General features: G+C 34.6%; 1 pseudogene; it reads right to left on the bottom strand.

The window, feature by feature from the left end:
* Positions 1–890: 890 nt before the first annotated feature.
* Positions 891–13,354, bottom strand: LOC100618310 (small nuclear ribonucleoprotein Sm D2-like; annotated as a pseudogene).
* Positions 13,355–14,597: the final 1,243 nt, after the last annotated feature.

A 14,597-nucleotide genomic window follows, 5' to 3' on the forward strand; every position in this document is an offset into this window, starting at 1 on the left:
TTGTGTTCATATAGTTCCTGTGTTTGTCTCGGCAGATAGATTCCTAAGTATTTTATATTGTCTAGGGTGATTTTAAATGGATTTTCTCTTTCTAATTCTTGTTGCTGAGATGTTTTAGAGAAATGCTGATGACTTATGTGGGTTTATTTTGTATCCTGAAACTTTGCTAAAGTTGTTGATTATTTCCACTAGCTTTTGAGTTGATTCCCTAGTATTCTTGAAGTAGACCATCATATATCATGTGCAAAGAGTGATAGCTTGATCTCCTCATTATGTATTTTAATACCTTAAATTGCTTTTTCTTCTCTAATTGCTACTGCTAGGGTTTCTAGTACAATGTGAAATGATAGAGGTGATAATGGGCATCTTGTCTCACTCCTGAACTTATTGGGAATGCTTCTAGTTTATCCCCATTGCAGATGATGTTTGCTGATTGTTTTAGATATATACTGCTTATTATTTTTAGGAAAGGCCCTTCTATTCCTTTGCTTTCTAGTGTTTTCAAGAGGAATGAGTGTTGCATTTTGTCAAAGGTTTTTTCTGCATCCATGTGATTTTTGTCACTTTGCTTGTTAATATGGTCAATTATGTGCATGCTTTTCCTAATATTGAACCATCCTTGCATTCCTGGTATGAATCCTACCTGGTAATAATGAATAATTCTCTGATCACTTGCTGGAGTCTTTTTGCTACTATCCTATTTAAGATTTTTGCATATTCATTAAGGAGATAGGTCTCTAGTTTTCTTTCTCTGTCTTTGACCTGCCTGACTTTGGAATCAGTACCATATTTGTGTTGTAAAATGAATTTGGTAGAACTCTTTCTTTGCTTATGCCAAATAGTTTCTATAATATTGGGATTAGTTTTTCTTTGAATGTTTGATAGAATTCATTTGTGACTCCAACTGGAACTGGAGAGTTTTCCTTACAGAGTTCTTTGATGGTTTGTTCAATTTCTTTTTCTCATATGGGGTTGTTTAGGTAGACTAATTCTATCTCTGTTAGTTTAGGTAATTTGTATTTTTGTTGTCTTCTAGTATTATTATGGGAGTTCAAAAAAGATAGGGGCTTAATTATTTTTTCCTTCAATTTATTCTGTTTGTGTTAAAAATCCACTTGGTAGTGATATCCTCCCTCAGGAATATATGAATAATGCTGCCAATGATACCCATAATTGCCATCAGTCTGATTAATTACATTAATACAAAATATAGTAGCAAAAATTGTCAAAGTGAGCATCCAAGGTTTTTTTTTTTACAAATTGAGGTATCATAGGTCAAATATTGTCCATGGAGCTGTTTTTATCATTTCTACTGACATCCCAAATGATTGCTTAGCTCAGAGATGTATAGTCATCATTCAAAACTGACAGGACTTTGAGGCAGAATATCTAGTTATGTGTGTGTATGTCTTTTTATCCAATTGTTATGTTTTTTTCCAGTAATTACTTAAAATTTCAAATCTGAAACCTAAGTTCAATTCCATTGCAGCAAAAGATATTCTCCTCTCCAAATAGGGTAAGAAGAGAACCTATCATGACAGTGTCTAGAAGTTGTTTAACAAATGTGTATTGATTATTGATTATGCTTAAATACCATTCTCTAAAGCAGGAAGTCTTGACCTTTTTATGAAATGTGATACCTACGTATATCTGATAATGCTTTTGTCTATGAATCAGTTTTCAAAATAATAATTCTAAATAAATTAAACTAAATTAAATAAAGGGATACCTTGTCTGCCTAACTAAACTGAGTCAAGGCTCAGGGTGAGAATAAAGATTTCAGCTATATTTCTTGTTAGCAATTAGTGGATTCCTGAGGACCTTGATGATTGTATCACCACTCAGGAACATCTTGGAATCATGAATCTTTGTTTACTGGCTTTTACTTCTTACTTTTGCCATTTTGAGGCACCTTCAACCATATCTCCTTCATGTTATTCAACATGATATTACAATGATTCTTGAATACCTTCACTCAGACCAAAAATGTCTTTTTATTGTGTCAGTTGTTAAGAAACTGGATATTTTTCCTTCAATAACTGTGTGAACATGTATAGGGGCCCAATGCTGAACTCTTCTTCTTTCTGTTTCTTTAGCACCTCAGGAGTCTCTCTTGTGCTTCTTTAAGGCACTCAGGGTGATTCTGGTGAGCTAATATGGCAGAGAAATTATAATGCCCTGCCTGATCTCTATCAAACTCCCTCCAAAAACTCTGATATAATGCTTCAAAATGAATCCTGGACCAGAAAAACACACACACACACACACACACACACACACACACACACACACACACACACACACACACACAAAGATAGGGTGAAATATATATTTCAGCCCAAAACAACTTAGAAGGCCAACACAAAATATCTATTTTTCTAAGGTAGAAATGGAGCACAAAGCAGCATCCCAAGACAGACACCACCACTACAACTTGAATTGAGAGTGGCTGAATTAATAGGTGAAGGCTTTAGAAGCTCTCAACCACAGATGGTAATGATTACTGGTGTCCCTTTTTTGGCTCATGGTAAAAGACTCTTGTCAAATTGCCCATATGCAGATCCAGGTAGCTATCCTGAGTCCTAATATCAGGGTGAATAGGATTAGTAGCACATACTAGTGCTTGAAACCTCAGTGAAGAGGTCACAATTCTAAAGTGACAGAAAGTGCTTGTGGTTACTCATAGAACAGAACACAATTTAGGAGAGTATTAAATACACCACTCCTTATATCATACCACCTTGAAAGAAGAGAGAACCTATAGATTCATAGGGCTTGCTCTGAAGACATTTGCATAAAGAACTGAAGATTGGAGCAGTGCTCTCGTCATGACAGGAACAGAGTGTGCATGTGTAACAATTTTTAAATTAATTAAAAGAAAAAGATTGGAAAATGAGTAAACTACAAAAAAAAAAAGAAATCAAAAAAGTTATTTTGGTGACAGAGAAATCCAAAACACAAAGTCAGAAGACAACAAAATTAATTCTGCTACATCTAAAGACTCAGAAATGTATGAATTTGTGTTAAGCCACAAAATGTCTGTGTAGAATATAAAAATGATTTTAAAAATCAAATAAGACATATAGAATAAATTAGGAAAAGACATGAGAATGATACAGGGAATCATGAAAAAAGAGTCAACAGCTTGGTAAAGGATGCACAAAAAGTACTGAATAAATTAATATGTTAAAAACAGAATAAACCAATTTGCAAAATAGGTGCAAAAATCCACTAAAGTGAACTTTTTATAAAGGAGAATTGGCTTAATGGGGGTAAAAGGATATACAAAAATGCACTGAAGATAACTCCTTAAAAAGATGAATTGGTCACATGGAAAAAGTGGTAGAAAAATTCACTGAGGGAAAGAACTTTTTAAAAAAAGTAGAATTGGCTGAAAGGAAAATGAGGTACAAATGTTTGCTAAAGAAAATTATGATTTCAAAATTAGAATTTGGCTAGTGGAAGCTATGAGACATCCAAGAACAATCAAACAAAATTTTATAAAAAGAAAATAACCTGAATTATTTTATTTTAAAAATTATTGACAACTTCCAGGTAAGCATGGCTGCAGAGTAGACGCGGCTTGCTTCCTCTCCTCAGACCCAACAACACAGATGACCTCAAAAGATCCTCCCAAAATAAAAAAACAACCATCCTCATAAGAACAGAAAGACCCCACAACAAGGCAAAGCTCTGAAGGTAGGTGGGATTCCGGCATCTCCACAATACAAGGGAATGAAAACCTGACCCACCCTCCCCTCTGTCAACAAACAGCCAGAGCCAGAGTTAAAGTCAGCACTGGCAAGAATCAACAAGTGAGGGAGGGACACCCCAGGACTGAATAACGGGCAGCCCCAGGTCTAGGGACCTGAATAAGATAAGGTAATTCTCCTGAGAGTACTAACACCCAAAACCCCGGCAGGCGGGCTAGGGGAACACAGATCTTGGGAGCCCAGAGCTAGCGAACAATAATCACCAAGTGCGAAGGGACTCCCTGAGGTGAGCAAGGGGTACCTACAGGTCTTGGGAATTAGCTAAGACCACCAAAGACTTTCAACTGAGAGTACCAACTCCAAAAACACCAGCAGGCAGGGGAAGGCAGTCCCTGGGCCTCCCCAGGAAGACAGCACAAATGCAGAGAATCTAGAATTAGCCTGAGACTAAAGCCTTGACGATTAGACCCTTATACTGAGAGCAAGTACTACTCATTCAGATTTCTGGCTGGAAAGGGGAGGAAGAAAAAAACAAACTAAACATAGAGATGGAAAATTGTACCCCAAGAACCCCAACACCCCAACACCAAGAAAATTAAGAAGAAGGGGGTGACTTTGAATACATTTTATGGAGGGAAAACACACACACAAAAAAACAGAGGAAATAGCAGAAGAGGAAGTGCAAACAAATGCTCCAATACCTTCCAAAAGAAATGGAAATTGTCCAGAAGCTCTTGAAGAATTTAAATTGGAAATTATCAAAAAGATGGAAGCCTTCTGGCAGGAAAAATGTAAAATAATGAAAAAGGAACTCAGCAATCTGAAGCAAAAAAAAAATGCAACTACAGAAACAGCTTGAAGCCTCAAATACAAGGATAGACCAAACTGAAAAGGAAAACAAGGCTTTAAAGGTCAGAATCAGGCAACTGGAAGACAATGATCTTGCAAAAGAGCAAGAATTAATAAAGGAAAGCCAAAAGACTAAGAAATTAAAAGATAACACAATATATCTCACTGACAAGGTGATGACAAGGTGACAGACCTGGAAAACAGAGGAAGGAGAGACAATCTGAGAATAAATGGCCTACCAGAAAAGCCAGAAATAAATAGTAATCTCCACATCATAATACAAGATATCATCAAAGAAAACTGCCCAGAGATTCTAGAACAAGGGGGCAATACAGGCATTGAAAGAGTTCACAGAATATCCTCTACACTAAATCCCCAAAAGACAACTCCCAGGAATGTAATGACCAAATTCCAAAGCTTTGAAGCAAAAGAAAAAATCTTACAAGAAGCCAGAAAAAGACAATTTAGATATAAAGGAATGCCAATCAGGGTCACAGAAGACCTTGCAATTTCCACTCTGAACAACCATAAGGCATGGAACATAATTTTCAGAAAGGCAAGAGAGCTGGGTCTGCAACCAAGAATCAGCTATCCATCAAAACTGACTATATACTTCCAGGGGAAAGTATGGGCATTCAACAAAATAGAAGATTACCAAGTTTTTGTAAAGAAAAAACCAGAGCTCCGTGTAAAGTTCGACATCCAAACACAAAGAGCAAGGAAAACTTGAAAAGGTAAATATGAAGGAAAGGGGAAAGGAGAAAAATGTTACTTTTTCTTTTATTCAAACTCTCTTCAATTAGGACTACATTTATATCAAATGATATATATTAATATGTGGGGAAAATGTAATATGTAACTCTCAAAAATTGTATGCAACATTAGAGTAGTTAGAAGAATCATGCATAGGGAATGATTGGGGCATTAAGACAATATGGAGAAAGGGGGGTGATAGAAAGAAAAAGAGAGGGGGTGAATCATTGATGGTTTGAAGTTATACTCCTAGAAATTAAAAAAAAAAAACTAAATAGAATAATCTTTCTCACACAAAGATACATATGGGAAGGGGATGGGGAAGAAATTTCCTATAGGGAGGAGAGGAAGAAATTGCTAATTGGTATTACTTAAACCTTACTGTCAGTGAAATCAACTCTGAGAGCTTAGAACATCTAGATCCATTGGGATCTTGAACTTTATCTTATCCAACAGGGTAAGAGAGAAGGGGTTCGGGGAGGGAATATAAAAAGGGAGGGAAGGAGAGGGGGGAGGGGAAGGAAAGAAAAAGGGAGGGGCTAGAAAGGAAGCATTTCAAGGGAAAGGACTAGGGGGACAGTAATCCCTGTAAGTAAATCACTGGTTTAAAAGGTTATAGCTTAAGAAGAAAGGTCAGAATTAGGGGAGGATAACAAAATGCCAGGGAATCCACAAGTGACAATCATAACTTTGAATGTGAATGGAATGAACTCACCCATAAAACGTAGATGAATAGCAGAATGGATTAGAATTCAAAACCCTACCATATGTTGTCTTCAAGTAACACATATGAGGTGGGTTGATACACACAAGGTCAGAATTAAAGGATGTAGTAAGACATTCTGGGCCTCAACTGGGCCTCAAAATAGAAAGAAGGCAGGAGTTTCAATCATGATATCTGACAAAGCCAAAGCAAAAACAGACCAGATCAAAACGGATAGGGAAGGTAAATATATTCTGTTAAAAGGGAGTAAGACAGTGAGGAATTATCACTAATCAATATGTATGCACCAAATGGAATAGCATCCAAATTTCTAATGAAAAAACTAGGAGAATTGAAGGAGGAAATAGACAGTAAAACCATATTAGTGGGAGACCTGAATCAACCACTATCAAATTTAGATAAATCAAATCAAAAAATAAATAAGAAAGAGGTAAAAGATGTGAATGAAATCTTAGAAAAATTAGAGTTAATAGACATATGGAGAAAAATATAGGGGAAAATATGAATACACCTTCTTCTCAGCACCACATGGCACATTCACAAAGATTGACCACATAGTAGGTCACAGAAACATTGCATACAAATGCAGAAAAACAAAAATAATAAATGCAGCCTTTTCAGATCAAAAGGCAATAAAAATAATGATCAGTAAAAGTACATGGAAAACCAAATCAAAAATTAATTTGAAATCAAATAACATGATACTCCAAAATTGGTTAGTTAGAGAACAAATAATTTAATCAAAGAAAATGACAATGGTGAGACATGCTTTCAAACCTTATGGGATGCAGCCAATTCAGTAATCAGAGGTAAATTCATATCCCTGAGTGCATATATTAACAAATTACGAAGGGCAGAGATCAATGAATTGGAAATGCAAATCAAAAAACTTGAAAGCAAAAAAATTAAAACCCCCCAGAAGAAAACCTAAAGATCTAACCTAGAAAAACCTAGAGATCCTAAAAAGTAAGGGAGAAATTAATAAAATCGAAAGTGATAGAACTATTAAACTAATAAACAATTCTAGAAGCTGACATTTTGAAAAAAATAGACAAAATAGACAAAGTACTGGTAAATCTAATTTAAAAAAGGAAAGAAGAAACATAAATTAACTGCATCAAAGATGAAAAGGGGGACCTTACCTTCAATGAAGAGGAAATTAAGGCAATGATTAAAAACTACTTTGCCCAACTATATGGCAATAAATATACCAACCTAGGTGATATGGATCAATATTTACAAAAATATATAAATTGCCTAGACTAACAGAAGAAATAGAATTCTTATATAATCCCATATCAGAAAAAGAAATCCAACAGGCCATCAGAGAACTCCCTAAGAAAAAGTCCCCAGAGCCTGATGGATTCACCAGTGAATTCTATCAAACATTCACAGACCAGCTAATCCCAATACTATACAAACAATTTGACATAATAAGCAAAGAGGGAGTTGTACCAAATTTCTTTCATAACACAAACATGGTACTTATTCCAAAGCCAGGCAGGTCAAAAACAGAGAAAGAAAACTATAGACCAATCTCCCTAATGAATACAGATGCAAAAATCGTAAACAGAATACTAGCAAAAAGACTCCAGGAAGTGATCAGGAGGATCATTTACTACGATCAAGTAGGATTTATACCAGGAATGCAGGGCTGGTTCAATATTAGGAAAACCATCCACATAACTGACCATATCAACAGACAAACAAATAAAAATCACATGATTTTCTCAATAGATGAAGAAAAAGCCTTTGATTTAATAAAACACCCATTCCTATTAAAAACACTAGAAAGGATAGGAATACAAGGGTTGTTCCCTAAAAAAAATAAACAGTATATATCTAAAATCATCAACTAACATCATCTGAAATGGGGATAAACTAGATGCATTCCAAATAAGACCAGGAGTGAAACAAGAATGCCCATTATCACCTCCATTATTTAACATTGTACTAGAAACACTAGCAGTAGCAATTAGAGAAGAAAAAGAAATTGAAGGCATCAAAATAGGCAAGGAAGATACCAAGCAATCGCTCTTTGAGGATGATATGATAGTCTATCTCAAGAATCTTAGAGATTCAACCAAAAAGCTAGTCAAAATAATCAACAACTTTAGCAAATTTGCAGTTTACAAAATAAACTCGCATAAGTCATCAGCATTTCTCTATAATTCCAACACAGCTCAGCAGAAAGAATTAGAAAGAGAAATCACATTCAAAATCACCTTAGATAAAATAAAATACCTAGGAATCTATCTTGTAAGACAAACACAGGATCTATATGAACACAACTACAAAACACTCTCCACTCAACTAAAACTAAACTTGAGAAATTGGAAAAATATTAACTGCTCATGGGTAGGATGAGCCAATATAATAAAATGACCATCCTACCCAAACTTTTTTATCTATTTAGTGCTATACCCATGGAACTTCCAAAATATTTTTTTTACTGGCTTAGAAAAAACCATAACAACTTTCATTTGGAAGAACAAAGGGTCAAGGATATCCAGGGAAATAATGAAAAAAAAAACAGAAAGGAAATTGGCCTTGCAGTCCCAGATCTCAAACTCTATTATAAAACAGTGGTCATCAAAACAATTTGGTACTGACTAAAAGCTAGAAAGGAGGATCAGTGGAATAGACTTGGGGTAAGTGACCCCAGAAAGACAGTATATGACAAACCCAAAGAGCCCAGCTTCTTGGACAAAAACCAACTATATTTCAGAAACTGCTGGGAAAACTGGAAGACAGTGTGGGAGAGATTAGGTTTGGATCAACACCTCATACCCTACTCCAAGATAAACTCAGAATGGGTGAATGATTTGAACATAAAGAAGTAAACTATAAGTAAATTAGGTGAACACAGAATAATATACATGTCAGACCTGTGGGAAGGGAAAGACTTTAAACCCAAGCAAGACATATAAAGAGTCACTTTAATGTAAATAAACAACATGTAAATAAACAAATGTAAAATAAACAATTTTGATTACATCAAATTAAAAAGGTTTTGTACAAACAAAACCAATGTAACCAAATTGAGAAGGGAAGCAACAAATTGGAAAACAATTTTTTAACAAAATCCTCTGACAAAGCACTAATTACTCAAATTTATAAAGAGCTAAACCAGTTGTACAAAATATCAAGTCATTCTCCAATTGATAAATGGGTAAGGGATATGAACAGGCAATTTTCACCCAAAGAAATCAAAACTATTAATAGGCACATGAAAAAGTACTTTAAATCTCTTATAATCAGAGAGATGCAAATCAAAACAACTCTGAGGTATCACCTCACACCTAGCAGATTGGCTAACATGACAGCAAAAGAATGTAATGAATGCTGGAGGGGATGTGGCAAAGTCAGGACATTAATTCATTGCTGGTGGAGTTGTGAATTGATCCAACCATTCTGGAGTGTAATTTGGAACTAATCCCAAAGGGCGATAAAAAACTGTCAGCCCTTTGATCCAGCCATAGCACTCCTGTATTTGTACCCCAAGGAGATAATAAGGAAAAGGACTTGTACAAGAATATTAATAGTTGCGGTTTTTGTGGTGGCCAAAAATTGGAATATGAGGAGATGCCCTTCAATTGGGGTATGGCTGAACAAATTGTGATATATGTTGGTGATGGAATACTATTGTGCTAAAAGGAAGAATAAAGTGGAGGAATTCCATGGTGACTGGATCAACCTCTAGGAAGTGATGCAGAGCGAGATGAGCAGAACCTGGTAAACATTGTACACAGAAACTGATACACTGTGGTACAAGAGAACATAATGGACTTCTCCATTAGTGTCAATACAACATCCCTGAACATTTTGCAGGTATCCAGGAGAAAAAATCACAATCCACAAGCAAAGGACAAATGGTGGGAGTAAAAACACCGAAGATAAGCAACTACTTGACTACAGGGGTGGAAGGGTCATGAATGAGTAGAGACTCTAAATGAACACTCTAATACAAATACCAACAGCATGGAAATGGGTTTGAATCAATTACATAATTGATACCCAGTGGAATCGTGCATTGACTAGGGGAGGGGAGGTGGGACAGGGGGAGGAAAAAAAAAAGGATCTTTGTTTCCAAGGAATATTGTTTGAAAATGACCAAATAAAATAATGTTTCAATTGAAAAAAAATTATTGACCTTCAAAATAAATCTAAGAGAAATCATTTAACAAGAATTATTAATCTATCTGATAATCATGATGTAAAAATTAACTTAGACATCAGCATTCAAGAAATTATCAAAGAAAACAGTCCAGATATGCTAGAATAAGAGGGTAAAATAGAAATGGAAAAACCTACCAATTACCTTCTGAGAGATATCCCCAAAGGATAACTGCCAGGAATATTATGAACAAATTCTAGAACTTGAAAGTCAAGGAGATAATATTGCAAGCAACTAAAACGAAACAACTCAAATATTATGGTGCCACAATAAGAACAGTACAAATTTAGTGGCTTCTACATTAAATTATTTGAAGGCCTGGAAGATAATATTCTAAAGAGCATTAAAAGGTAGAATTCCAACTAAGAATCACCCAGCAAAACTGAGCATAAACCTTTAGGGTCAAAAATGGATATTTAATTAAATGTATGACTTTCAAACATTCCTAAAGAAAAGAACCTGGAGCTGAATAGAAATTTGACTCTCACATACAAGAAGCCAGAGAATAACAAAAAATTAAACAGGAAAGAGAAATCAAAAGACATTCAAAAAGGTTAAACTGTTTACATGGGAAAATGATTCTTGTAACTCCTAAGAATTTTACCATTTTTAGGATAATGAGGAGTGTATATAAATAGTGGGCAAGGACATAAATTGAATATGATGGGGTGATAATAAAAACAAATAAAAGGTGTGAGAAAGGAATGTAGTGGTAGAAGAGGAAAGAGAAAAATAGAATTGGGAAAATCGTCTCAAAAACAGTCTTAAAAGAGCTTTTTTCAGTGAATGGGAAGATGGGTGAGGAAGGGGAAGGAAGCCTGTGAACCTTATTATCATCAGTATTGGGTCAGTGAGGGAAGACCATATACAATCAAATTAGTATAGAAGTCTATCTTCCTCTAAAGGAAAGAAAAGGAGGAGATTGAATGAGATTGGGTTTGATAGAAAGAAAGGGTAAATTTGGGGATGTAATGATCAGAAACTAAACAGGGGGAAATATGATGAAAGGTAATAACAATAATCATAATGGTGCAAAAATTATTACAAGTCTCTCTAGGAAAGGCATCCATTTCTCACATACATAAGAGAAATGTGTCAAATATATGAGTACAAATCATTTCCCAATCGGTAAATACTCAAAGGATATAAACATGAACTTAAACAAAGTAAATAAGACTTTCCAAAGCCAATTCAAAAATTCTCTAAAACACTATAAACTAGAGAAATGCAAATTAAAATAACTCTAAGGTATAATCCTACACATATTAGATTGACTATTATGACAAAAATGCAAAAATGGAAAATGACAAAACTTGGAGGGGATGTGGGGAAATTGAGACAAGGGGAGTTATACACTGATTTAATCATTTTGGACAACAATTTGGACATATGCCTAAAGACTATAAAATAACACATATCCTTTGACCCAATAATGCCACTACTAGGTTTAAATCCCAAAGAGATAAAAAACAAAAAGAAGGACACATCTGTACGAAAATATTTAAAGCAACTCTTTTTTGTAGTGGCAAAGAATTTGAAAGTGAGGGGATAGCCATCAATTGGGGAATAGTTGAGTAAGTTATGATACATGATCTATATTACTTACATATGTATATATTTATTTAATGAAATATCATTTTATAAGGAATAATGAACAAGAGAAGCTCAGAAAAATATGGAAATACATGAACTGAAGCATAGGGAAGTAAGCAGAAACAAGAGAACATTGTACACATTGACAAGAATACTAAACAATGAACAACTATGGATAACTTAGCTCTTCAGAGTAACATGGTGATCCAAAGCAATCCCAAAAGACTCATGATAAAGTAAAAAATGCCATCATCTACATCTAGAGAAAGAACTGAAAGGAGTCTGAATCCAGAGCAAAGCAAACGTTTTTAACTTTCTTAATTTTTTTTTGTTTTTGTTAAAATATCCTTCCACAAAAGAATGTTGTTGAACAATGTTTTAAGAGATTATAAAGTAAAATCTATACCAGATTGCTTAGCATCTCAACTTGGGGGGGGTGGGAAGAGGAAGGAGAGAATTCAAGACTAATTTATTTTTTAATTGTTGGAAGCTATTCTTACATTCAATTAGATTAAAAATAAAGGCAGTCTAGGTCAATTTCCTATCCAGGGTTAACAAAGCCCTCAAATTGAAAATTTAATTAGTTTTTACATAAAAATTAATTTATGTTCATCAAAGCAACAATTTTCTTCAGTAATCAAAGGTGGCTACTGGTCACACTTTCTGCAGTAAGACAAATAATTTAATGTAACTCTTACAGAAATTGGTTTTTCTTCTCAAAATTTCAAAAGATTTTCTTCATCCTTATCTCAATTTCAGAAATAGGATAGGACTAACTGATCACCTGATACCTGTGAATATGATATTCATGCATGCAGTATTCCATTTTTGAAGAGAAGAGAATGTGCTTTCTCTTCTGGGAAAGTGATTTTCTTTCAATTAGATTGTTCTCAAACTTTTTTCAGTTAATTAATAAAATTTTAAATCTATAATAGGAAAGGACCTCAGAGGTTATTTAGTTTCCCTTTCATTTAACTGAAAACCAATCCACAGTGTGTGTGATTTACTTAACAGTCACAGAAATAATCAAGTCCATAGGTTCCAAATACAGCACTCTTTCTCTTGTAATATAGCTTATCTCAGTTGTTGCCATATGCCAAATTATGATTGTTACAAATTGCTAAGGCATGTCAAAATTCCTCCATTATTTCATTGTAGTGTTTATTTTCAGAATACTAGGATATAGCCAACTAAATTTGTATTAATGATTCATTTGTCTTTCCAAAACTCAATTCTTGCATGACCCAAACATTGAGGGCAATTTGGTGGGAAAGGATGTAGCTGTTGGTTTGACAAGATTCAGTTTGTCAACATTTTGGCTCACAGGATTTGACAGGATGCATCCTTTTTCCAACAGACGTCCAGCGCTTTGTCAGAATGCATTTTCTCAATTGAAGTCAAACTGCTGAATTCATTTTACCTTTTAACAAGAAGGTGAGAAAGCAAAATCTCACCCTTGAAAACAACAGCTAAAGATATTAAGCACTACCCTACCCCCTGGTTATTGCTGGATTCCACAGTGATGGTGTGATTAGTGTTGGCCATTGTGAAGATTGCCTTGTCAACTGAGAGATAACTGTTCCAGGCATTCTAACAAAGGAAGGAAATCTATGCCACCTTTAGGAGAAAATATTGTTCCATGCTGAATCTGATTCCCCAGTCAAAAGAAAACAAAGTGAATAAAAAGTCACAGACAGAAAATGGGGAATATGATTTCAATCTAATTAGAGATGGTTATGTAACTTGTCTCTATGTTTTCCTAATATACAGTTAAAGGCTCCAGTTCTCTTGGATATGAGGAAACCAGTACCTGAATGAAAATTTAAGAAATTAAAAGCAAAATGCGGCCAACAGGTGCTAGGTGCTTTCAACATTATGTATGGCAATGTTTATTATTAATTGATTTAAAATGGCTCACACTAAGAAGGACCTCCAGATAGGAGGTAACTACTGATAGCAGAAACTATGCTGAACATTGAGTCAGGAAGACATAAATTTGAGTCCTGACATTGACATTTAGCAATAGTATGAATCCCTGAAAAAGAGCCTTGACTTCTCAGATTTAGTTCTCTCTTCTGTAAAAAGGAATATTACCTATTACAGTTATTGGGAGAAGTAAATGAATTAATTATATAAAGCTTTGGAAACTTTAAATTGCTATAGATTTGTTATAATTACAATATTGTTATGCTTCTTTCCCATGTCAATCTGTGAAAGTAAATGGATGCTGAAGGGCAATAATTATACTTTATTTGATACGATCAAAATTATCCATTTTACATCTTATAATGTTCTCTATCTCCTGTTTGGTCATAAATTCTTCCCTTCTCCATAGATCTGACAAGTAAACTATTCTATGCAGCCCTAATTTTCTTAAGGTATCACATTTTATGTTTACATCTTGTGTCCATTTTGTTCTTATCTTGGTACATGATATGATATATTGTATTGTTCTATGCCCAGTTTCTATCATACCATTTTCTGGTTTTCCCAGTAGATTTTGTGAAACAGTGTATTCTGTCCCAAAAGTTTGGATCTTTGAATTTATCCAACACTAACTTGCTATGTTCTTTAATTATTATATATTGTGTTCCTGGTTTATTCTAGTGATCTACCACTCTACATTTTGGTCAGTACCATATTATTATGTTTATCACTTCGCTACATAATTTGAGATCTGATGTAGGTAGGCCACCTTCTTTTACATTGTTTCATTCATTCCTTTCACATTCTTGACATTTTGTTCTATTAGATAAATTTAATCCTCTGCACCCCCCCCCCGCCCTTT

This window comes from Monodelphis domestica, chromosome 2 (genome assembly GCF_027887165.1).
Source record: "Monodelphis domestica isolate mMonDom1 chromosome 2, mMonDom1.pri, whole genome shotgun sequence".
NCBI lineage: Eukaryota > Metazoa > Chordata > Mammalia > Didelphimorphia > Didelphidae > Monodelphis > Monodelphis domestica.